We start from the raw sequence: 25,727 nt of genomic DNA on the forward strand, positions 1-25,727 counted from the left end.
CTGTTATTCTGTTCTTCTTTTTCTAGGGCTTTGAGCTGTAATTTTAAGTCATTTAGTTGTTGACTTTTCATTGCTTTCTGGAGTATGCTCCATGCAATGAATTTTCTTCTTAGTACCGCTTTCATAGTGTCCCAGAGATTTTGATATGTTGTATTGTCATTCTCATTGACATCTAAGAATTTTTTTATCTCCTCCCTGATGTTTTTTGTTATCCATGTTTCATTCAATAGCATATTATTTAGTCTCCAGGTGTTGGAGTAATTTCTGTTTTTTATTTTGTCATTGATTTCTACTCTCAGTCCATTATGATCTGATAGAACACAAGGCAGTATCTCTATTTTTTTGCATTTCCTAAGGGCTGCTTTGTGACTTAACATATGGTCTATTTTCGAGAAGGTTCCATGTGCTGCTGAGAAGAAAGTGAATCTGCTCGTTGATGGACGGAATATTCTATATATGTCTATTAAGTCTAGGTTATTGATTGTGTTATTGAGTTCTATGGTTTCTTTTTTCGGCTTTTGTTTGGAAGATCTATCTAGGGGTGACAGCAGTGCGTTAAAGTCACCCAGAATTATTGCATTATGGTCTGTGTGATTCCTGAAATTGAGAAGGATTTGTTTGATGTACAGGGATGCACCATTGTTTTGGGCATAAATATTTACTGTCGTTATGTCTTCCTGATTTATGGTTCCCTTAAGCAATATGAAATGTCCTTCTTTATCCCTTCTTACTAACTTTGGCTTGAAGTCCACTTTATCTGATATAAGGATGGAAACCCCCGCTTTTTTACTGAATCCATGTGCATGGTAGGTTTCTTCCCATCCTTTCACCTTTAGTCTGTGGATGTCTTTTTCTATGAGATGAGTCTCTTGCAGGCAGCATATTGTTGGGTCTTTCTTTTTAATCCATTCTGCCAGTCTGTGTCTTTTGATTGATGGGTTTAGGCCTCAGGGTTATTATTGAGATATGATTTGTATTCCCAGTCATTTGGCTTAGTTTTGGTTTTTAAGTTGGCTTGGTTCCTCCTTTGAGTGGTTTTTCTCTAAGGTAGTTCCTCCCTTTGCTGACCTCCATTGTTGTTTTTCATTTCCTCCTAATGGAATATTTTGTTGAGAACATTCTGTAGTGCAGGCTTTCTATTTTTAAATTCTTTTAACTTTTGTTTATCATGGAAGGATTTTACTTCATCTTCAAATCTGAAGGTTAGTTTTGCTGGGTATAGGATTCTTGGTTGGCAACCATGTTCTTTCAGAGCTTGAAATATGTTGTTCCAGGCCCTTCTAGCTTTTAGAGTCTGGGTTGAGAAGTCGGCTGCTATCCGTATTGGTCTCCCCCATATGTAATCTGATGCTTTTCTCTCGTGGCCTTCAAAATTCTATCTTTATTTTGAATTTTAGGCATTTTCATTATAATGTGCTTGGTGTGGATCTGTTGTGATTTTGTGCATTTGGTGTTCTATAAGCCTCTTGTATTTGATTTTCCATTTCATTCTTCAGGTTTGGGAAATTTTCTGATATTATTTCATTGAATAGGTTGTTCATTCCTTTGGTTTGTTTCTCTGTGCCTTCCTCAATCCCAATAATTCTTAAATTTGGGCTTTTCATGATGTCTCATAGTTCTTGGAGATTCTGTTCATGATTTCTTATCATCTTCTCTGGGCAACTTTATTTTCAAGATTAAATATTTTGTCTTCATTGTCTGAGGTTCTGTCTTCCAAGTGGTCTATTCTTTTGGTGATGCTTTCCATTGAGTTTTTTATTTGGTATATTGTTTCCTTCATTTCAAGGATTTCCATTTGTTTTTTTGTTTGTTTGTTTGTTTGTTTGAGAATCTATATCTCTTTGTTGAAATGATCTTTTGCTTCCTGAAGTTGCTCTTTCAACTGCTTATTGGTATTATCATTCATTGCCTGCATTTGCTCTCTTATCTCATCCTTTTCTTCATGAATCATCTTAATCATGTATAATCTGAAGTCCTTTTCTGACATTTCTTCTAACATACTGTCATTGGATTCTATTACTGTAGAATCTAGACTTGTTTGGATCATTTTCTTCCCTTGTTTTTTCATGTTGTTCATGTATCTTCCCCTCTATCAGTGCAGATCTGGGGTATTGCAGATTTCCCCCTATAGGCTTATAGTGGCCCTATAGGTTTCCAAAACCCTTTCTTTAAGGGGAGATCAATATCAGCAGTGCCCAATTCAGACACTATGCAATCCTAAACCAAATAGCCCCTGTGAGGACAATAACAAAATTGTCATAATAAACAGAATGAGTTCAAATATTACCTTCAATAAAACAAACAGATTTGCAATAAGGTCTGCAGTTTCTAATGGAGGACAAAGAGGATGCAGAGGGATGTAGAATGTGGCTGTTAATGGGATAAGAAAAGATTATACAGAAGTTCTAGATAATAGAAAGGGTGAGAATGCAATCAAAAGAAATTGGATGTTAGCATGCAAAAAAGGGAGAAAGAGACTCTGAAGGAACAGGTAAATGAAAGGAAAAGAGAGCAAGAAACGTAAAGAAATAAAAACTTAAATTTTTTAAAAAGGAGAAAAAAGAAAATCTATAGTATAACAGTCATATACTAATGAAACCTCCCAGTGTTCAGTAGCCTGATGCATGAGAGGTACCTGACAATGAGCTTCAAGTCTCCAGCAGGTGTCTCAAGATGGGATTTGTCCCACCTAAAGATCGGAGCTACGGCTTCCAGGATTACCCAAGATGGCCGCTCTGGCTTCAAAATGTGTTGGCAAATGGGGAGCTGCAGCTCAGGGGTGGACGTGGTCAGCTGGAGGTCCTGGAGACAGGATGCGGTTGGTCCGGCAAGGGTCCTGGAGGTCCCGTGTGTTTGGTGTGGTTGTGGGATCCTGGAGGCCGGGTGCAATCAGTCGGTCTGGGGTCCTGATGATAGGGCGCAGTCAGTTGGTCTGGGGGTCCTGGCAGCAGGGAGCAGTCAGTCTATGTGAGGGCCCCAGAGGCAGGGAGTGATCGGTCGGGCTGAGGGATCCTGGAGACGGGGCTGAGTCAGTCCGGCCAGGGGTCCTACAGGGCCTGGCTGTTGTCTCAAAATGGTGGCAGCCACATGTAATCAAACCTGCAGGTACTGTAACAGTGAACTTCCAGGCAACAGCAGGCAGCTGGTGCTCCACTGGTGGTGGGCAATCAGTTTGCTGACTGTTGTCGGATGATTGGGAGGTGAACTTCGTGCGTTGGGTGATGGATAGGTGTAAGGCAGGCGATGGACCGGCCAGATGCAGGCAAATGGTGGATGATAGGCACCTGACAGTGAGCAATCTGCACTCAAAAAAGGCATTGATATGCTGGCAGACTGCAGGTTATCACAGCAGACAAATGGGGTAAACACCAGGGAATCGATAAGCAGCAAAAACTGCCTCACTGAGAAACAGATATCCTCTGCTTGAAAATGGAGTTACAGAGCGACAAGGAATGCAGCCTCCCTCTAGTCCACCATCTTGGATCTCCCCCCATTTGTATTTCTTGTCTGTAGTTCATGTTCCCATGAGTTGATTGGGTTGCTTGGTTTTCTGGAGGAATTTTTTTGAAGTTCTTTATGTATTCTGGATATTAATACTATGTCATAGTATTAGCTAGGCAAGATTTTCTTACATTCTATAGTTTTTCTCCTCCCACTCTCAATTGTTTCCTTTTCTGTATAGAAGATTCTTTATGTCTTCTCATTTATTAATTCTTGGTTTTATTTCCTGAACTTTAGGAGTCTTATTGAGGAAGTCATTGCCTTCACCTATATGTTGGAATGTTGATCCTACATTGTCTCCTAGCAGTTACAAAATTTCTGGTCTAATTTGTAGGTTTTTAATCCATTTTGAGTTGACTTTAGTGCAGGATAAGAGAGTTCTAGTTTCATTATTCTACATGTGGATATCTAGTTTTCTCAGCAACATATGTTAAAAGGATTGGCTCTTCTTCAACATGCTTTTAGTGTCTTTGTCAAGGATCAGATGACTGTATCTTTGTGAATTTGTCTCTGGAGTATCTACTGTTATCCGTTGATCTATCTATATGTTTTTATGCCAGAACCATGCAGTTTTTGTTACTATATTTTGATAGTATATTTTGAAACCCAGTATTGTAATGTCTCTAGCATTGCTTTTTTTGGCTTAGAATTGCTTGACTATTCTACATCTTTTATTCTTCCATATGAATTTTAGGGCTTTTAAAAAAATCTAACTCTGTGTAGAATGTCTGATATTTTAACAGAGATCATGTTAAGTCTGTATATCATTTTTGATAGTATGAAATTTTAACAATATTAATTCTGCCTATTCATGAGGTCTTTTCATCTTCTGGTATCTTCTTCACCTTCTTTCTGTAGTGTCCTATAATTATCATTGTAGCCGTCTTTCACCTCCTTGGTTAGAATTATTCCTGTTTTTTTTGTTGTTGTTCTTTTTAGATATACATGACAGTAGAATGCACTTTGACATATTATACATACATGGAATATAACTTATTCTAATTAGGCTACCATTCTTGCAGGTATATTTGATGTAGAGGTTCACTGGTCATGAATTCATATATGAACATAAGAAAGTTATGTCTGATTCATTCTACTGTCTTTCCTATTCCCATCCCTGCTTTGTTCAGTCCAATAAATTTCCATTCTTCCCTACCTCAGCTAGGTCATTAATCTCCAGGATATACAAAGAACTCAAGAGACTTAACACCAAAAAACAAACAAACAAACAAACAAACAACAACAACAACAACAAAAAACCCAGAAAGCAAAAAACAAATAACCCAACCTAGGGAATTTTTGTTTTGTTTTGTTTGTTTTGTCTGAGGCTTACATGAATAAAATTGCTTTCCTGATTTCTTTTTCAGAAAATTTATTACTAGTGGTATTGGAAAGCTATTGATTTTTGTGTATTGATTTTATATCCTATTTTTTTTTTGGATTTGTTTATGAGCTCTATAAGTCTTATGGTGGAGCATTTTGGATTTTCTAAATATTGCTTCTTATCCATTGACAAATAGAGATCATTTGATTTTTTTCTTTCATTTATATCCCTTTTATTTCTTGCTCTCACCTAATTTCTCTGGCTAACATTTCAAGTATAGGAATGATAAGAATGGACATTGTTATCTCTTTCCTGTTTTTTTGGGAAAGCTTTCAGTTTTTCCTCATTACGTATGATATTGAATTTGGGTTCGATGAATATAGCCTTTATGAGGTTGAGGTAAGTTTCTTTTAGCCTAGTTTGGTCAGCATCATGAATGGGTGCTGAATTTTGTTAAAAGCTTCTTTGGATTGATGAGATGACTGATTTTTGTTCTTTATTCTATTTATATGGTTAATTGCATTTATTGACTTGCATTTGTTGAACCATTCTTGCATCTCTAGAATGAAACCAACTTGGTCATCAGGTACAATTTTAACATGTTGTTGAATATGGTTTGCTAATATTTTATTAAGAACTTCTGTGTTCATCTGGGATATTTGTTTATAGTTCTTTTTCCTTGACATGTCTTTATCTGATTTTGGTATCAGGGTGAAACTGGCATCTTAAAATAAACTTGGAAGTGTTCCACACCTTTATATTTCATGGAATAATTTGAGAAATATTGAAATTAGTTCCTTATAGGTCTGGTCTTCTTTATAGGTCATTTTGGTCAGCTGAGAATCCATCAGGTTCTGGGCTTTTCTTTGTTGGAATGCTTTTTATTACTGCTTCAGGCTCATTGCTTGTTATTGGTCTGTTTAGGTTTCCTCTATCCTCTTGATTCAATTTTGGCAGGTCATATAGATCTAGATATATTTATATTTATTCAAATTTCCAATTTATTGTTATATAAGTTTTCAAAATAGTCTCTAATGATATTGTAGATGTCTTTTTTTTTTTTTTTGTACTAGGAATTAAACCCAGGGGCACTTAACCACGGAGCCACATACCCAACCCCTTTTATTTATTTTGAGACAGGCTCTTGCTAAGTTACTTAGGTCCTTGTTAAGTTGCTGAAGCTGACTTTTAACTTGTGATCCTCTTGCCTCAGCCTCCTGAGACACTGGAATTACAGACATGTGCCACAATGTTGAGCTGGATGTCTTTTATGTATATGGTGATATCTCCTTTTTCTAATTGTATTAATTTAATTTTTTCCTCTTTATATATATATATACATATAAATACATTTATATATTTCCTCTTTTATATATAATATATGTATATATATAAATATATAAATATATATATTTAGTTCTGGATGAATACAATACCTTTATTTTTATGGATCAAATCTAGTGCCATATATGTGTGTATATATATATATATAAATATATATGTATTTAGTTGTGGATGAACACAATACCTTTATTTTTATGGATCAAATCTAGTGCTTCATACATGCTAGGCAAGCTCTCTACCACAAAGCCACAGCCACAGCCCTGATTCTTGCCTCTTTTGGTGAGTTTGACTAAGGTTTTATCAGTCTTATTTATCTTTTAAAGAATCAACTCTTTGTTTCATTGAGCCTTTGTAGTTTTTATTCTCTATTTCATTGATTTTGGCTGTGATCTTAATTGTTTCCTGTCTTGTACTGGTTTTAGAGTTGGTTTGTTCTTTTTCTAGGTACTTGAGAAACATCATTAGGTTATTTATTTGGAATGTAGGCACTAATAGCTATAAACTTTATTTTTAGAACCTCTTTCATAGTGTCACATATATTCTGATATGTTTGATTCTATGAATTTTTAAATTTTATCACCTGATTTCTTCTATCACCTATTCATCCTTCAAAAGTATATTTTTAAATCTCCATGTGTTTATATATTTTGTGTAGTTTTTTTGCTGTCAATTTCTAATTTTATTCCATTATGATATAAGATGCAAGAAATTATGTCAATTTTTTATACTTCTTAATAGTTTATTTGTGGCCTAAATATGATCTGTTTTGGAGAAGCATTCATGAAAAACTGAGAAGAAAGCGTATTTGTCTGTTGTTGGAGGAAATATTCTGTAGATGTCTGTTATGCCCATTTTATTTGTAATATTTTTTAGGTCTGAAGAATCTTTACTGAGTTTATGTCTAGATGACCTATCTATTGATGAGAGCAGTTTGTGGACATCACTTAGTATTATTGTATTGGGGTTCATTTGAGTCTTTAAGTCAATGGTGTCTGTTTTGTGTAAATAAATGCACCACATTGGGGCATAAATATATATTCTCCTCATATCTTCTTTTTCTAAAAATCATTTATATATATATATATATATATATATGTATATATTAGTTGTTGATGAACCTTTATTTTATTCATTTATTTATATGCTGAGAATCAAACGCAGTGCTTCACACGTGCTAGGCAAGTGCTCTACCACTGAGGCACAACTCCAGCCCCTCCTTATATCTTCTTGTTGGTTTTCCCTTACCAGTACAAAGTGACCTTGTTTGTTTCTTCTGATTAATTTTGGCTTAAAATCTGCTTTGTCAGCTATGAAAGTAGCTACTCCCTCTTGTTTTTAGACTCCATTTTCATGGAATGTCATTTTCTATCCTTTGACTTTTAGCCTGTAGCTGTCTTTGTAAGGTGAGTATCTAGCAAACAGCATATAAGTGGGTTCTGTTTTTTGACCTATTCTGCCAATCTATGCCTTTTAACTGGAAAGTTGGGACAATTTATATTTGGTGTTATTGAAGACAGATGTTTATTAATTTCTGCTTTTATTTATTTTTGATGTTTAATTTTGTCCCATTTCTCATTTGTTTAGCTACTCTTCCATCATTTGTGAACTCTAGAGATTGTTTTGATTTTTTTCTGTGTGTAGTATTTCTTTAAGTATTCTCTGTAGTGTCAGATAAGTAGTCATGGATTCTTTTGGTTTCTGCTTATTTTGGAAAGTTTTTATTTCTTCTTCAATGTTTAAGGATAGCTTTGCTGGATATGAGCAACCATGATTGACTTTTTTTTTTTTTCATGACTTGGAACACATCCTTTCAAATCTTCCTTCATCTTAGGATTTCTACTTAATAATCCAAAGTAATACTGATTGGCTTGCCTCTAATCTTCTGTTTTTCTCTTAAGGCTTTTAAAATTCTATTCTAACCTGCTTGGGTTTTTTTTTTTTTTTTTCATAATTTCTATCTCCCTATTCAACTTCTCATCAATATCTTATACTGAAATCCTTAAATTATTTGGCTGTGTATCTGTTTTCTCTTGGATTTCATTAACCATTTTTATAATGCCTATGTTAGGCATTATAATTATAATGTGTCATGGAGAGGTTCTTTTTTGATCTTGTCTCTTTGGAGTTTTGAATGCATCCTTATGTGGATGTCCATTTCATTGCCATCGTTTAGAAAATGTTATTATTTATCTGAAGAGGTTATTCATACCATTAGAATGCCTCTCACAATCCTCTTCAATTCCAATTATTCTTTTTTTTTTCTTTTTGTAACAGTTTTTATTCATAAAGCATTTTTGTACATTTAAAATGAACATGGACTTGCTGTTATTTGAGGCGTAGATACATCTGGCATGCTTTACTGTCATGCTCCTCCATGGTCTTAGATGTTGGGTTTTAAACATTTTTTTCTAGAAGAAAGCTCAGTCTTTTTTGCTACCAGATCAGGTTAGCACAGTATAGAGCACTTAACTATTAAAAAAAAAAAAAGTTAATCCTATTCATATGTTATTCATTGTGTGAAATTAAAGACATTCAATTCAGTCTAACATGAGTTGTGAATTCTTTTGTTTTATTTTCCATCTGGTTCACATCACTAAGGAGTCTAATAGTATTTGGGGGTCTTTGCTCACACCAACTGGATACAGAATCATTGACAAACATCTAACCGAACTTCTTTTGTCTGTTGCTGAGAGATATATTAAGAGCAAGTTTTGAGTCTGATCTGCTGGGTTGCTATTCAGAGAATATTTCACTACCTGGACATCAAGCCAGGGATGGCTCACACAACTGTCAGACTCCCGCTCAAAGCAGTCATAGGACGCTATAGGAAGTTGAAGATACATCTTATTCAAAATTTTTAGAAAAGCAATATGGATGGGAATTAGGCTTTCTCCCTAAGTATCCCAGAATGGCAGATAGGTGAAGAATGGGTCCCTGGCAGGACGTCAAGTTTTCCTGGAACCATAAGAAGGAAAAGCTACCTAATAAACCATAGTTACTGATCACCTACCTACACTTAGGACCTTCCTCTGGAGGAACTTAGAAGACGTGCAATTGAGAAATGAACTACCAGTTCTAAGCAGAACGTGACGAGGTTAAAAATTGATGGGCTCTTGGAAACCGTGTAGATCCCTCCAGTTCTCTTTTTTTCTTTTTTTTATTATTGTACACAAATGGGATACATGTTGTTTCTCTGTACATGGCGTAAAGGCATACCATTTGTGTAATCATAAATTTACATAGGGTAATGCTGTTTGATTCATTCTGTTATTTTTTCCCTTCCCCCCCACCCCTCCCACCCCTCTTTTCCCTCTATACAGTCCTTCCTTCCTCCATTCTTGCCCTCCTCCCTAAACCTAACTCTAACCCTAACACTAACTCTTCCCACCCCCCATTATGTGTCCTCATCCACTTATTAGTGATATCATTCTTCCTTTGGTTTTTTGAGATTGGCTTATCTCACTTAGCATGATATTCTCCAGTTTCATCCATTTGCCTGCAAATGCCATAATTTTATCATTCTTTATGGCAGAGTAATATTCCATTGTATATATATATATATATACCACATTTTCTTTATCCATTCATCAATTGAAGGACATCTAGGTTGGTTCCACACTCTGGCTGTTGTGAACTGAGCAGCTATGAACATTGATGTGGCTGTATCTCTGTAATATGCTGATTTTAAGTCCTTTGGGTATAGGCCAAGGAGTGGGATAGCTGGGACAAATGGTGGTTCCATTCCAAGTTTTCTAAGGAGCCTCCATACTGCTTTCCAGAGTGGCTGCACTAATTTGCAGCCCCACCAGCAATGTATGAGTGTACCTTTCTCCCCACATCCTCGCCAACACCTATTGTTGCTTGTATTCTTGATAATCGCCATTCTAATTGGGGTGAGATGGAATCTTAGGGTGGTTTTGATTTGCATTTCTCTTATTACTAGAGATGTTGAACATTTTTCCATATGTTTGTTGATTGCTTGTAGATCTTCTTCTGTGAAGTGTCTATTCATTTCCTTAGCCCATTTGTCGATTGGATTATTTGCATTCTTGGTGTAGAGTTTTTTGAGTTCTTTATAGATTCTGGAGATTAGTGCTCTATCTGAAGTATGATTGGCAAAGATTTTCTCCCACTCTGTAGGCTCTTTCTTCACATTGCTGATAGTTTCTTTTGCTGAGAGAAAGCTTTTTAGTTTGAATCTATCCCAGTTATTAATTCTTGCTTTTATTTCTTGTGCTATGGGAGTCCTGTTGAGGAAGTCTGGTCCTAAGCCGACATGTTGAAGCTCTGGACCTACTTTTTCTTCTATGAGATGCAAGGTCTCTGGTCTGATTCCGAGATCCTTAATCCATTTTGAATTTAGTTTCGTGCATGTTGAGAGATATGGGTTTAGTTTCATTCTGTTGAATATGGATTTCTAATTCTCCCAGCACCATTTGTTGAAGAGGCTATCTTTTCTCCATTGCATATTTTTGGCCCCTTTGTCTAGTATGAGAAAATTGTATTTATTTGGGTTTGTGTCCATGTCCTCTATTCTGTACCATTGATCTACCTGTCTATTTTGGTACCAATACCATGCCGTTTTTGTTACTATTGCTTTGTAGTAGAGTTGAAGATCTGGTATTGCGATACCCCCTGCTTCACTCTTTCTACTGAGGATTGCTTTAGCTATTCTGGGTTTTTTATTCTTCCAGATGAATTTCATAATTGCTTGCTCTATTTCTGTAAGGTACATCATTGGGATTTTAATTGGAATTGCATTGAATCTGTATAGCACTTTTAGTAGTATGACCATTTTGACAATATTAATTCTTCCTATCCAAGAACATGGGAGATCTTTCCATCTTCTAAGGTTTTCTTTAATTTCTTTCTTTAGTGTTCTGTAGTTCTCATTGTAGAGGTCTTTCACCTCTTTTGTGAGATTGATTCCCAAGTATTTTATTTTTTTCGAAGCTATTGTGAATGGGGTAGTTTTCCTGATTTCTCCTTCTGAAGATTCATCGCTTATGTATAAAAATGCCTTAGATTTATGTGCATTGATCTTATATCCCGCTACTTTACTGAATTCACTTATGAGATCTAAAAGTTTTCTGGTGGAATTTCCTGGTTCCTCTAAGTATACCATCATATCATCAGCAAATAGGGATAGTTTGAGTTCTTCTTTCCCTATTCGTATCCCTTTAATTTCTTTGGTCTGTCTAATTGCTCTGACTAGAGTTTCAAGGACGATATTGAATAGAAGTGGTGAAAGAGGGCATCCCTGCCTTGTTCCAGTTTTTAGAGGGAATGCTTTCAGTTTTTCACAATTTAGAATAATATTAGCCATGGGCTTAGCATAGATGGCCTTTACAATGTTAAGGAATGTTTCCACTATCCCTATTTTTTCTAGTGTTTTGAGCATGAAGGGGTGCTGTATTTTATCAAATGCTTTTTCTGCATCTATCGAAATAATCATGTGATTCTTAACTTTAAGTCTATTGATATGGTGAATTACATTTATTGATTTCCTGATGTTGAACCAACCTTGCATCCCTGGGATGAAACCCACTTGATCATGGTGCACTATCTTTTTAATATGTTTTTGTATGCGATTTGCTAAAATTTTGTTGAGAATTTTTGCGTCGATGTTCATTAAGGATATTGGTCTGAAATTTTCTTTCCTCGATGTGTCTCTGTCTGGTTTAGGTATCAGGGTAATATTGGCTTCATAGAATGAGTTTGGGAGGGTTCCCTCCTCTTCTATTTTATGGAATACTTTGAGAAGTATTGGAATGAGCTCTTCTTTAAAAGTTTTGTAGAACTCGACTGAGAACACATCTGGTCGTGGACTTTTCTTCGTTGGTAGGCTTTTGATGACTTCTTCTATTTCATTACTTGAAATTGGTGTATTTAAATTGTGTATGTCCTCCTCGTTCAGTTTAGGCAATTCATATGTCTCTAGAAACCTGTTGATGTCTTTGAAATTTTCTATTTTGTTGGAGTATAGATTTTCAAAATAGCTTCTAATTATGTTTTGTATTTCAGTCGTGTCTGTTGTGATATTTCCTTGTTCATTCCGAATTTTAGTGATTTGGGTTTTTTCTCGTCTTCTCTTTGTTAGTGTGGCTAAAGGTTTATCAATTTTGTTTATTTTTTCGAAGAACCAACTATTTATTTTGTCAATTTTTTGTATTGTTTCTTTTGTTTCAATTTCGTTGATTTCAGCTCTGAGTTTAACTATTTCCTGTCTTCTTCTACTTTTGGTGTTGGTCTGTTCTTCTTTTTCTAGGGCTTTGAGCTGTAGTGTTAGTTCGTTTATTTTTTGAGTTTTACTTCTTTTATTAAATGCGCTCCATGAAATAAATCTTCCTCTAAGTACTGCTTTCATAGTGTCCCAGAGATTTTGATATGATGTTTCTTTGTTCTCGTTTACCTCTAAGAATTTTTTAATTTTCTTCCTAATATCTTCTGTTATCCATTCATCATATAATAGCATATTGTTTAATCTCCAGGTATTGGAGTAGTTTCTGTTTTTTACTCTTTCATTTATTTCTAACTTCAATCCATTATGATCTGATAGAATACAAGGTAGTGTCTCTATCTTCTTGTATTTGCTGACATTAGCTTTGTGGCATAATATATGGTCTATTTTAGAGAAGGATCCATGTGCTGCTGAGAAGAGAGTGTATTCGCTCTTGGTTGGATGGTATATTCTATAAATGTCTGTTAAGTCTAAATTATTGAATGTGTTATTGAGATCTATGGTTTCTTTGTTCAATTTTTGTTCGGAAGATCTGTCCAGTGGTGAGAGAGGCATGTTAAAATCACCAAGTATTATTGTGTTATGGTCTATTTGGTTTCTAAAATTGAGAAAGATTTGTTTAACACACATGGATGAGCCACTGTTTGGGGTATAGATGTTTATGATTGTTATATCTTGCTGATTTATGCTTCCCTTAAGCAGTATGAAATGTCCTTCCTTATCCCTTCTGACTGACATTGGCTTGAAGTCCACATTATCTGAAATGAGTATGGATACTCCAGCTTTTTTGCTGAGTCCATGTGCATGGTATGTTTTTCCCCATCCTTTCACCGTTAGTCTATGGGTATCTGTCAGGGTTCCCAGGACCCCCAGCCTTGAGCACGGTCAAGATGGCGCCTGGCGCTGAGCCAAAAGCGGCCAGCTATACAGTAAACAACCAGCGAATTCCAATGATTGGCTAGTTAACGATGTGATTAGAGCATGCCCCCGTCGTGTACCTATTCTATGCCTGCAGCTGTCCGCGCGTTTACCTCGTGTGCTCTCCCCTGATTGGTTGAAGTGTATATAAGCTTGGTGGGTGGGGGAGTAAGAGGCTGCTGAAGCGGAAGCTGGGAGTAAGAAGAAGCTGAGAGAAGAAGAAGCTGAGAGTAGGAGAAGAAGCGAGGAAGAAGAGTGCAAGCGAGGACGTGAGCCGAGCGGGAGAAGCGGAGCGGCCGAAGCAGGTGTGAGCCAAGTGGGAGGAGCGGAGCGACCGGAGCAGGCGAGAGTTAAGCAGAGGGAAGAGAGCGAGAGAAAGAAAAGAGAGAAAGGGATTAGAAAAGAGGGAAAGAAAGGAAGACTGTGCACAATAAACTTCCAAAGCTTCAGACGTTTGTCGTGTCTCTCTCTGCGGCCAGAGGGAACGCGATAGGTATCTCTTTCTATGAGGTGAGTCTCTTGCAGTCAACATATTGTTGGATCTTTCTTTTTAATCCAATCTGCCAGTCTGTGTCTTTTGATTGATGAATTCAGGCCATTAACATTCAGGGTTATTATTGAGATATGATTTGTATTCCCGGTCATTTGGTTCATATTTAATATTTTATTTATTTATTTATTTATTTTTTGACATATCTTGGTTCCTCCTTTATTTGACAGTTCCTTTAGGATAATTCCTCCCTTTGCTGATTTGCTTCTTTGTTTTTTATTTCTTCCTCATGAAATATTTTGCTGAGAATGTTCTGTAATGCTGACTTTCTTTTTGTAAATTCTTTTAGCTTTTGTTTATCATGGAATGATTTTATTTCATCGTCAAATTTGAAGGTAAGCTTTGCTGGGTATAAGATTCTTGGTTGGCATCCATTTTCTTTCAGAGCTTGAAAAATGTTGTTCCAGGCCCTTCTAGCTTTTAGGGTCTGGATTGAAAAATCTGCTGATATCCATATTGGTTTCCCCCTGAATGTAATTTGGTTCTTTTCTCTCACAGCCTTTAAAATTCTGTCTTTATTTTGTATATTAGGTATTTTCATTATAAAGTGCCTTGGTTTGGGTCTGTTGTAATTTTGTGTATTTGGAGTCCTATAAGCCTCTTGGACTTGATTTTCCATTTCATTCTTCAGATTTGGGAAATTTTCTGATATTATTTCATTGAATAGATTGTTCATTCCTTTGGTTGTTTCTCTAAGCCTTCCTCAATCCCAATAATTCTCAAATTTGGCCTTTTCATGATATCCCATAGTTCTTGCAGATTCTGTTCATGATTTCTTACCATCTTCTCTGTTTGTTCAACTTTGTTTTTGAGGTTAAATATTTTGTCTTCAATATCTGAAGTTCTGTCTTCCAGGTGTTCTATCCTATTGGTTATGCTTTCTATGGAGTTCTTAATTTGGTTTATTGTTTCCTTCATTTCAAGGATTTCTGTTTGTTTTTTTTCAATATCTCTAACTCTTTATTGAAATGATCTTTTGCTTCCTGTATTTGCTCTTTTAACTGTCGATTGGTGCGATCATTCAATGCCTGCATTTGCTCTTTCATCTCATCATTCAATGCCTGCATTTGCTCTTTCATCTCATCGTTTGCTTCCCTGATCATTTTAATTATGTACATTCTGAACTCCCTGTCATTTCTTCTGCCATGCTGTCATTGGATTCTATTGATGTAACATCTAGATTTGTTTGGGGCATTTTCTTCCCTTGTTTTCTCATATTGTTCAGGAATCAGTGGGTCATTAAGATATTGCAGATTTCCTCTATCGACTTATAATATCCCTGAAGATTGCTAGTATATCCCCTCTTATCCGTCAGTAGCCTGAAGTCTTGGAGGAAGTTGATAATGCGGAGCTCCACGAAGAAGCTGCTTCTCTAGGGGTGGTGACCCTCAGGTGGCGTATATTCTCTGCTAGTGGGCAGAGGTGCCTCCACTTGTTGGCCAATGGTCATCCAACGGGGAACTAGGCTGCGGGCTGAGGCAAGGCCTGTTTGTGCCTGTGTCTCTGGTTTTACCGTCCCTGTGGGAAAACCTCTCCCGGCAGGGAAGACTCACTCGGTGGGGACGTCTCGCTGGTCAGTTCCCCTCCTAAAGGTTCCCCTCAATCTACAACTACCGCCTGGACTGGGCTGTCTTCCTCTGCAACGTTCCCAGGGGCCCGGACCTACCTCCTGGGCCTGGGAGCCTCACCCTTCGCAGGCGAGTCTCCTTATGCTGCCTCTCCCAGAGAATCTGCCCGCAGTCCTGGAAACTTCGCTCCGCCCCTAGGCGTGTCTCTGTGGGGCTCTTCCAGCAAGAAGCCACCTAGCTCCTGGGACCCTGCTCTGCACCTAATCGCCTGGCTATGCGGCCCCTCCTCTGAGCCGCCACCTGGAGCCCCGTACAATAGCTCCAAGACCCAGAGACCCGCCACACACCTCCTCCTCCGGACAGCCGCCCGGTTTCCGACGCAGTCACTAGGAGTCCAAGCAACTCACTTCGCGTCTCCTCCTCCCGCCAACCGCCCGTAGCCCTAGGCAGTCACCCAAGCCCAAGTGACCCGCCCTGTTCCTCCTCCTCCTCCTCGGGGTAGCCCCCCGGGTGTTCAGGAGCGGTGGCTCGGAGACCAAGTGACCCGCCGCTCTCCTCCTCCAGGCAGGCCACCCGTGTTCAGGAGCGGTCGCTTTGAGTGCAATCAACTCACCACTCGCCTCCTCCTCTGGCAACCGCCTGTGGCTCTGATGCAGTCACTCCTAGACCAAGCGACCCGCAGCGCTTCTCCTCTTCCTCCGGGCAACCCCCCCGGTGTTCAGAAGCGGTCGTTCTGCATCCAAACAGCTCATCACGCAGCTCTTCCTCAGGCAGCCGCCCGGAGCCCCAGTGGTTGCTCCGAGTCCAAGCGCTGTGCTGAGCCGCCTCCTCTACGATGATCCCAGTTGTCCGTGTTTACCGCTCCAGCGGGGGTGAGGGGCGTCTCGCCGAGCAACTCTACAAAGTTCTCTGCTTTCTGGGGCTACCACCCCAACCGGGACGCCTCCCCAACGTGAGAGACTCACCCAGCGGCCTTGAGCTGGTCCCAAGTCTCTCACTATCCCAATTATTCTTAAATTTGGTCTTTTTAATGTCTTAGGAGTTCTTGTATATTCTGATCATGGTTACTTATTTTCTTTTCATTAATACAGTTATGTTATGAATATTCCAGGCTTAATTGCTTTGTTGATTTTTATTTGATTTATTAAACCTTTCATTTTCAAGATTTGTTTGGTTCTTTTTCAGTATTTTTATCTCCCTATTGAATTTCTCATTCAAATCCTGAACTACTATCCTTAAGTCATTATTTGTTTTCCTCTGTTCTCTTAGAATTCATTAATCATTTTTATAACCAGCCTTTTGAATTCTTCATCTGATATTTCATCCACTTCAGTGTCATTGGAGTCAGGTGCTGGTGAATTATAAACCTTAGTAGGTGTCATGTTATCTTGTTTTTTCATATTTCTTGTACTCCTGTGTTGAAATTTGTGTGTGTTGGAATGGATTACTTGGGCCTTTTTAGGTCACAGCCTCCTCTTGGTGAAGTTTTCTAGGATACAAAATTGTTGTGAATTGTTCAATATATTCCCAAGGGTGTTTTGTAGCATACTTTTACTGCTTGTTCTTTGGTGATGATTAGTATACTTTGATCAGTGTACATTGAGCTCGATGATATCACTTTCTCTTTAGGTCTCACAAGAACAGGGTTTTTCTTATGGGTCAGGCTGTTGTATACAGCAAGAATGTTTGGGATGCACTCTCTGTGAATGCTATTCTGTCCTTAACAGCTGTATATTCTAAAGGGATATGGGTTGAGATCCCCCATAGGTATGATGTCCAGAGTCTTTTTGTTTGTTTTGTTTTGTTTGGTGAGGGTACTGGTGATTGAACCCAGAGGTTCTCTACAACTGAGCTATATTCCCAGACCTTTTTTAAAAACTTTAAGACAGAGTCTTGCTCAGTTACCCAGGCTGGCCTCAATCCTCCTGCCTCAGCTTTCCAAGTCACTGAAATTATAGGTATGCACCACTACACCTGGTTTTTCTCTTTTTTTTTCTGTAGGAGTGGATGTCCATGAGTGGGACCAAAAGGCCACCCTTTAGCTATTCATACTTGGGACTGATCATTGGTTTGGTTTTCCCTCCCCTATTCTTCTTTTGGGGGTGGTGGGTACCGGGGATTGAACTCAAGGGCATTCAACCACTGAGCAACTTCCCCATCCCTATTTTGTATTTTATTTAGAGACAGGGTCTCACTGAGTTACTTAGCACCTCACTGTTTCTGAGGCTGGCTTCAAACTCACAATCCTCCTGCCTCAGCCTCCCAAGCTGCTGGGATTACAGGTGTGCACCACTGTGCCTGGCTTTCCCCTATTCTTTTTGTTAAAGTATTGCTGAAGTTTGAGCAAGATTAGTTTGTGTGTGGAGCAGAGTATGCTGTCTTTTGGCTGGGTTGTGGATATAGCTCAGAAGCACAGTCTCTACCATGTGAACTTGTAATGTCCCAGTAGATTCCCAGCATCTCATAGAAGAGGGGAAAACAACAGCAACAACAGCAGTGAAAAATATACAGCATTAAAATAAATACACTTTGTGACCTTTACCACACTAATTACCACTAAAACAGGAATGGCGGGTCAATAATTGGCAATAGCAACAACAATAAACAACCATAAACTAGATCTAGCCTTAAAGTAAACAGGTGTCAACTATGCTATCAACACTACTAATAACCACAACAACATGAATGACTGGAACAGGGATTATATAAACTATGTTTTTCTAAAAGATGGTAAAAATGCAGTTCATTAAGAGAAAAGAAAGTGACTCATGAAGACAAAACAAAGTTTAGAATATTCAAAGTGTGAACAGAAAGCAAAAGAGAAGTAGCAAGTGATGGCTCTAAAGAAGAAGGAGAAAAAGAAACAAAAGAAACAAAATTGAGACCAAGAGAATCTGGCTATTAGAAGAAGAAAGAGAAAAAGTAACAAGAGAAGCAAAGAGAAGACAACATCAAAACTAAACCAAATAAAAAACCTTAACCCTCAAAAGATAAAGCAAAATAACTAATGAGTTAAAAAGTGATAAAAATTAGAAAAACAAAACATACATATATATATACATATATATATTTGAATGTATATATATTCTCATATACATGTATGTATGTATGTGTCTCCACAAACCAGGAATATCACAGCAAGAACACCAAAGGAAAAAAGTTCTTAATGTAAAATGAAAGAATTGTCTCCACTGAGGTGGTCGGAATTGTCTATGAGGATGAATGTTTTCTGCCTATGTTGGACTGCCCTTCTTTCCATTTCTTCTTGGGCTATATACCCCTTAGATTCAGAAAATGCTGAAGGTTGTTAAACTCGTTCTCTTTTTGTGTTGTTCATCAAGCTGCCTACTGCAGTGACCCAGAACCAAAGGTGGTTGAAATAGCTCTTCGCTTCCATTCTCACCAGAGTAAAGTAGGACAGAATGTGAAGTCCTGTCAAATGGAGTTTCTTCTGGACAGACTAGATTGATTCCCTCCCAAGCAGGGCTGATGGAAAGTATTATGTGGAAAGTTCCAGCAGCTGGTGTTTAGATTTGACTGAGCCTTTGGAGCTTCATCAAGCAGAATCTGCTCCAGGTGATATATGCTCAGGAGAGATTAGATCAGTCATCCCCTAGGGCCCAGCAGGTACCCATTTGTGTTGGTCATTTGGATCTTAGGGCCTCTGAAGAATTCTATTCATAGAGTGGGGTAGACTACCCTCCACAGACCTTGTACACTCTGTTGCCCACAAATATGGCCTTTCTAGCTAGGCTCAGTCCCCAAGTAGAATCAAACCCATTTGTTCAGTTTCCTGACCTTCTTCTGGTCACATGAGCCAGTTGTACTCTGCTCTGTTCCTCTAACCTGGAACCCCTGAGTACAATATTCTTTGTCTCTTTCATTCACTTTCTGCCACAAGGTAGGTGTGTTTCCTCACTCTATAACAATATTTACTGTGATCTCCTGGGCTCCCCTAGCAGGAAACTGCAGCATGTCCTTCTCAAGATGACTCTGCCTCAGTTCACCACTGACCAGTTTAGAAACACAGAGCACTTTTCAAACACCAGCTCGTTGTGCAGCCTCGGGTTGAGCTAAGTGCAGACTGCTTTTCTGTTTTTAGGTTTTCCCATGCCAAATTTGTCCGCTGTGTTCCTCTCTTTCTGTTTGTGTTACCACTCTCCTCTATGGTGAACTGGTACTGCTGCCACCATTGGCTAGGCTCCAACATGCTCACTCTTGTCCTCTGTTCAAAGTACCCAAATTTCTGGGTCTTTATGGGTCTGTGATTATCCAATATTGAATCTCAGTATATTAATTCCCTCTGTTACATACATGGCTGAGGAGCACTCCTGATGCTTGACTCTGGAGCCACAGAGCAACGGGAAAGTGTACCCTTCTTTTAATTCACTATCTTTGATCAAGTCTGTGTTTGTTTTTTTTGTTTTTGTTTTTGTTTTTTGTTTTTTTTTTTGTTTTTTTTTTTTTAATAAGAGTAGCAAACCCAGACTCATGTCCATCTCATGCCTGGCTCATGTTTGTAGTCCCAGCTACTGAGGATGCTGAGGAAGGAGGATCCCTTAAACCCAGGAGTTCAAGGTCAGCTGGGCAACATAATGAAACCTCACCTCAAAAAAAAAAAACCTCTTTTTTTTTTTTTTTGCATGATTGTGCTGGTTTAAATGTGGTAATTCCTACGGGAATATCTTAATGATGTGATAGACTGAATCACTTCCCAAAGTGCCTTCCAGTTATGTGAACCTGTAATTTTACCTAAAATATGACATATTGAGACACTAATTAATGCCATTCAATATTTTCAGAATAGTACCTAATGTGAGGCATTCTTAATCATATATTTCTAGAAAAAATTGAATTAAAAGTAGATCTACTTTTATATATGCCTGTAAGGAAGGTAACAAAGCATTTATGGATTCTAAGAAACAAAGGAATAAGCATTAAAATACCTTTTTAAAAGGATTCGTTTAGATTATCCTTCCTACACAACATTTCCTTAACTCCTACCATGTCCCAAGTGATGTATTGACACTGAGATTAAAAATCCCCTTAAAAGGGCTGGGGCTGTAGCTCAGTGGCAGAGCACTTGCCTAGCCATGTGTGAGGCACTGGGTTCGATCCTTAGCACCACATAAAAATAAACAAATAAAATAAAGGCATTCTCTCCATCTACAACAACAACAAAAATTTTAAATCCCCTCTAAGTACTGACAGACGCAGTTTGAGGTAGCACATACCTATAATCTCAGTTACTCAGGAGGCTGAGGCAAAAGGATAACAAGTTGAGGCCAGTCTGGGGTAATTTAGCAAGACCCTGTCTCAAGGGGAAAAAAAAAAAAAAAACAGTACTGAGGAGATAGTCATTGGTAGAGCTTTGCCCTTGCTTAACATGTAAGACCTTGAGTTCAATTCCCAATATTGAAAAAAAGAATCATATATATATATATATATATATTTGGTAATGGACCTTTATTTTATTTTTATGTGGTGCTGAGAATTGAACCCAGTGCCTTGCACATGCCAGGCAAGTGCTCTGCCACTGAGCCACAACCCCAGCCCTATTATTTTTTAAAAACACACAAAATAACAAGTGTTGATGAGGATGTAGAGAAATTAAAACCTTTGTACTTTGCTTGTAGGAGCATTAAATAGTGTAGTCACTGTGGAAAACAGTATGGTGTTTCCTTAAAAAAACTAAAATAGAATTACCATATAATCTAAGTTCTGTTTCTGAGTATTTTCAAAAGAATTAAAAGCAGGAATTCTAAGAAATAGTTCAGGTGATGTTCACGGCAGCATTATTCAAAATATAAAGTAACCCAAGAGTCCAATAGCAGATAAATGAATAAAGAAGATCTGGCATAAATGTGCCATGGAATATCATTCAGCCTTGAAAGGGAAGAAAATTCTGACACGTGCTCCAACACGATGAACCTTGAAGACATTATGCTAAGTGGAATATGCCAATCACAAAAAGACATATTGTATTGTTCCACTTATGTGAGGTGCCTAGAGCAGCTAGATTCATAAAGATGGAAGGTAAAATAGAGGTTGCCTGGAGTTGGGGGAAGTAGAGTAAAGGGAGTTTTGGTTTTTACTGGGGATGAAAATTCACTTTGAGAAGATAAAAATTTTCTTGAGATGAATGGCGGTGATGACCACACAACAGTGTGAACAAAGGCACACTGAAGAGTACACTGAAGTTGGTTAAAATCATCAGTTGTACGTTACGTATATTTTACAATAATAGCAAAACCAACTTTATGAAGTTACATGCCTTTGGAAAGTCTGGGAACAGTGGGAAAGGAGAGAAATGCTATTACATAAAAATTAATTTTGTTATTCAAGTCATATTTTCATGGATAACTCAAGCCTTTATATTTATTTCAATGAAGCCAAATCCAGTGAACTATTTTCGGTCAGGATTAGTCAGAACTAAAAGGCTGAACTGTTTTTCTTCAGAGACTGAATGTCGTCCCTGCCTGCAATAGACCAGTGTGTTCCAAACAGAGTAAATAGAATTGCTCAGAAAAAGAAAAAAATACTGGTTCCCATATATTTGGGGGCCTGTTTCTGAATTTCATATATATTTTTTTCTTTTATCTGTCTATTCGCCTGCCATTATGAAACAAATTTAATTTTAGTTGCTTTTATTTATTTTTTAAAAGTATTTTTTAAGTTGTTGATGAACCTTTATTTTATTTATTTATTTATATGTGGTGCTGAGAGTCCAACCCAGTGCCTCACACATGCTGGGCAAGTGCTCTGCCCCTGAACTACAACCCCAGTCCTATAGTTGCTATTAAATATATTTTAATAATACATTAGGTGAGATTCCTTATGAAAAAGTAATAACTGTTCATTGCAGTATTATGGTGATAGCCAAAGACTAAAATCAATTTACATGTCCCTCCAAATGGGATCAGTTATTTATGACTCATACATTCAGTGGAATGCTATAAAGAATAATGGGTGAAGTTTTAATAGACGATATGGAATGATCTCCAAGATATATGATTAAATAAACAAGTAAGAAGGCACAAGACTTAGAATTTAGTAAAAAATTGTTCATATGTGCATGGAGTAATCATGAATCCTGTAAGAAAGCAATAACATTTGTTGCCCCTGGTGTTGTTGGGGACAAAGTCTTTTTTTTTTTTTTTTTTTTTTTTGGTACTGGGGATTGAACCCAGGGCCGTGTGTTTGCAAGGCAGGCACTCTACCGACTGAGCTATCTCCCCAGCCCGACAAAGTCTTTTTAATACATATTTTTTAAACTTTTGAAAACTGAATTACACATTTGACTAAATAAATAAAATCTGTGAAAAGATCAGGGAATCAAAATATATTTCCTGCTTGCTTAAAGTGGGTATATTATCTATTAGGAGTAACATAGATATACATAAAAAGTGTTGGGGATCAAACTCAGGTTTTGTGGTATGCTAGGCAAGTGATCTACCACTGACCTAAACCCCCAGCCCAACTACATTCCTTCTGACCCTGACCCTTGAGATGATGTAAAAGTGAGCTTCATGTATGGACATTTGTATTGACTTGACAGTGTGTGGTTCAGGTGTTTTACAAATTTTTGCACTGTGTTTCAGAGTAAAAATATGTTTTCCATCACCATCAAATACTCATATACACATTTTCATGTATACATTTTATTTAAAATTAATAAATAATATAATAATTTTAAGCTTTGTTAAGTCAGAACAGTTATAAAACAAGTTTTATTTTAAAATAATATGTATTATGCACTCTAATACTGTCTCTTTACTTTTATAAGTCCTAGTCATGACCTATTTTATTGATTTTTTTTAACTTAAACTTTATTTATTTCCGTGGAGCTGGGGAATTAAACTTGCACATTACTAAGCATACACTCTTAATACTCCCCAGCCTCCATTTTATTGATTTTGTGATTATGATTAGAGAGATTCACATTCGAAAAACACTGGTGTTCTATATAGTTATAATTGAATCCTTGCAAATGTGTTACATTATTTCTCATTGGTATCTCTGTGAAAATCAAAAAATATAAAACTGGTAAGTAGTGGAATAGCTAAGTCTAGAATTCTTACTTATTTATTGGTACTAGGAATTGAACCCAAGTGTGCTTTACCACTGAGCTACATTCCAGTCCTTTTATTTATTTATTTTTATTTTGAGACAGGACCTCACTAAGTTGCTAAGGCTGGCCTCAAACTTTCGATCAGTCTGCCTACGCCTCCTGAGTCACTTGTATTGCAGCCATGCGCTTCTGTATCACTTGTAGAGTTTAAGGTAGTTTAACTGGTGGAGCTGGTAGGGAGGAAGAGCTTTGTGAAAGAACACCACTGTTTTCGACAGAAGTGCTTACATTTGGTGAAAACTCATTTTTAAACCGGTACTGCTGAGTATTATGTGATATTATCTTAAGTATATCATTTATTACTCTCAAGATGAAGAAACCAGCAAGGTTATATAATTTGCCTCTGGTCACATAACTGATTGATAGTCAAGCTTAGATTTAAAACAAATGAGGGATGCATTTCTGAAGGAGTGGTGTAGAATACCTTCAATGGCCTCTTCCATTAAAGTAATAAGAATATTGGCAAATATTGTAAAAGTCACATTTTTCAAAACTTTGGAAATTAATCAATGTTTGTGATACTCTGAGCAATATCGATTGAAGAAAAACAACCAAATCTCAGTAAGAACACAAGTTCTGCACTTTTTAACTTGCCTTATTCCTATGCCTCTCTCCCCAGCTCAGCAGTACCTCTGAAAACAAAACACCAAAAAAATAGAATAGAAGGGGACATGCTCCCACTCATTCTATAAAGCCAGCATTACCCTGATAAGAAAAATTAAGATATCACAAGAAAAGTAGAGAGTTATATTGTATGCATGTGCCAAAATCCTCAACAAGGTACCAGCAAATCAAATCTAGCAGTATATCAAAAAGAATTGTAAAACATGATCAAGTTTGACTTGCCCCAGAATTGTAAAGTTATTTCAACATATGAAAATTAATCAGTGTGATATACCATATTAACAGAATAAAGGGAGAGAAAAGCATTTTTGTCTTAATTGATGGTAAAAAGAAAAAAAAATTGACCAAATCTAACATGCTTTAATGATAAAAGATTCAACAAACTAGGTATGGAGGGGGATTTCCTCAAGCCAATAAAAGGCATTTATGAAAAACTCACATCCAATAACATACATAGTGGTAAAAGAGTGAACGCTTTCTTCTAAGTCAGAAATATGAGAATGATATTTGCTCTTGCCATTTCTTTCTTTCTTTTTTTTTTTTTTTGTAGTTGTTGATGGACAAAATGCCTTTATTTCATTTGTTTATTTTTATGTGGTGCTAAGGATGGAACCCAGTGCCTCACATGTGCTAGGCAAGCGCTCTGCCACTGAGCTACAGCCCCAGCCCCTGCTCCTGCCATTTCTCTCAACATTGTACTGTTGGTCTTACACATGGGAGTTGGGCAAGAAAAATAAAATTTGGAAGCATCCAAATTGAAAAGAAAGAAGTTAAAGTATGTTTATTCACATATGACATAGTTTTGTATATTTAAAAATCCCAAGTATTTATACACACACACACACACACACACACACACACACAATTGGAGTTAATATGTCAGTTTGGCAAGGTTTAAGAATACAAGATCAGTATTAAAAAACAATGATATTTCTATGTCCTAGCAATGAAAACATCTGAAAATGAAATTACGAAAACAATTACATTTATAATAGCATCGAAAAGGATAAGATAGTTGAGGGTAAATTTAACAAAAGAAGCATAGATATTATACACTGAAAGTGACAAAACATTGCTGAGTGAAATGAAAGAACTAAATGAATTGATGTTCTGTGATCATTGACCAGAAGACAATATTGTTAATATGACAATAATACTCAAGTTGGTTACAGATCAGTGCAGTCACATACAAGAGACCATTAATAAGATTAACAAAGTACCAGATGGCCTATTGCAGAACTTGTCAAGCCAATGCTAATGTTGCTTTGGAAATGGATGGCAGGAACAATGCAAACAATCTTGAAGTAGAAGAGCCAAATTAGACAACTTGGACTTCATGACACAAAGGCCAGGTGTGGTGGTACACACCTATAATCCCAGTGGCTTTGGAAGCTGAGGCAGAGGGATGGAAAGTTCAATCCCGCCTCAGCAACTAAATGAAGCTCTAAACAACTTAACAAGACTCTATCTCAAAACAAACAAAATAAAATTAGAAAGGGCTGGGGATGTGGCTTGGTTGAGTGCCC

General features: G+C 37.3%; 1 protein-coding gene across 5 annotated transcripts in view; it reads left to right on the plus strand.

The window, feature by feature from the left end:
* Abi1 (abl interactor 1) overlaps positions 1 to 25,727 on the plus strand; it is a 155,382-nt gene that overhangs the window by 9,022 nt on the left and 120,633 nt on the right. The window lies entirely within an intron of this gene.

The sequence above is a fragment of the Sciurus carolinensis genome, chromosome 12 (assembly GCF_902686445.1).
Source record: "Sciurus carolinensis chromosome 12, mSciCar1.2, whole genome shotgun sequence".
Taxonomy (NCBI): domain Eukaryota; kingdom Metazoa; phylum Chordata; class Mammalia; order Rodentia; family Sciuridae; genus Sciurus; species Sciurus carolinensis.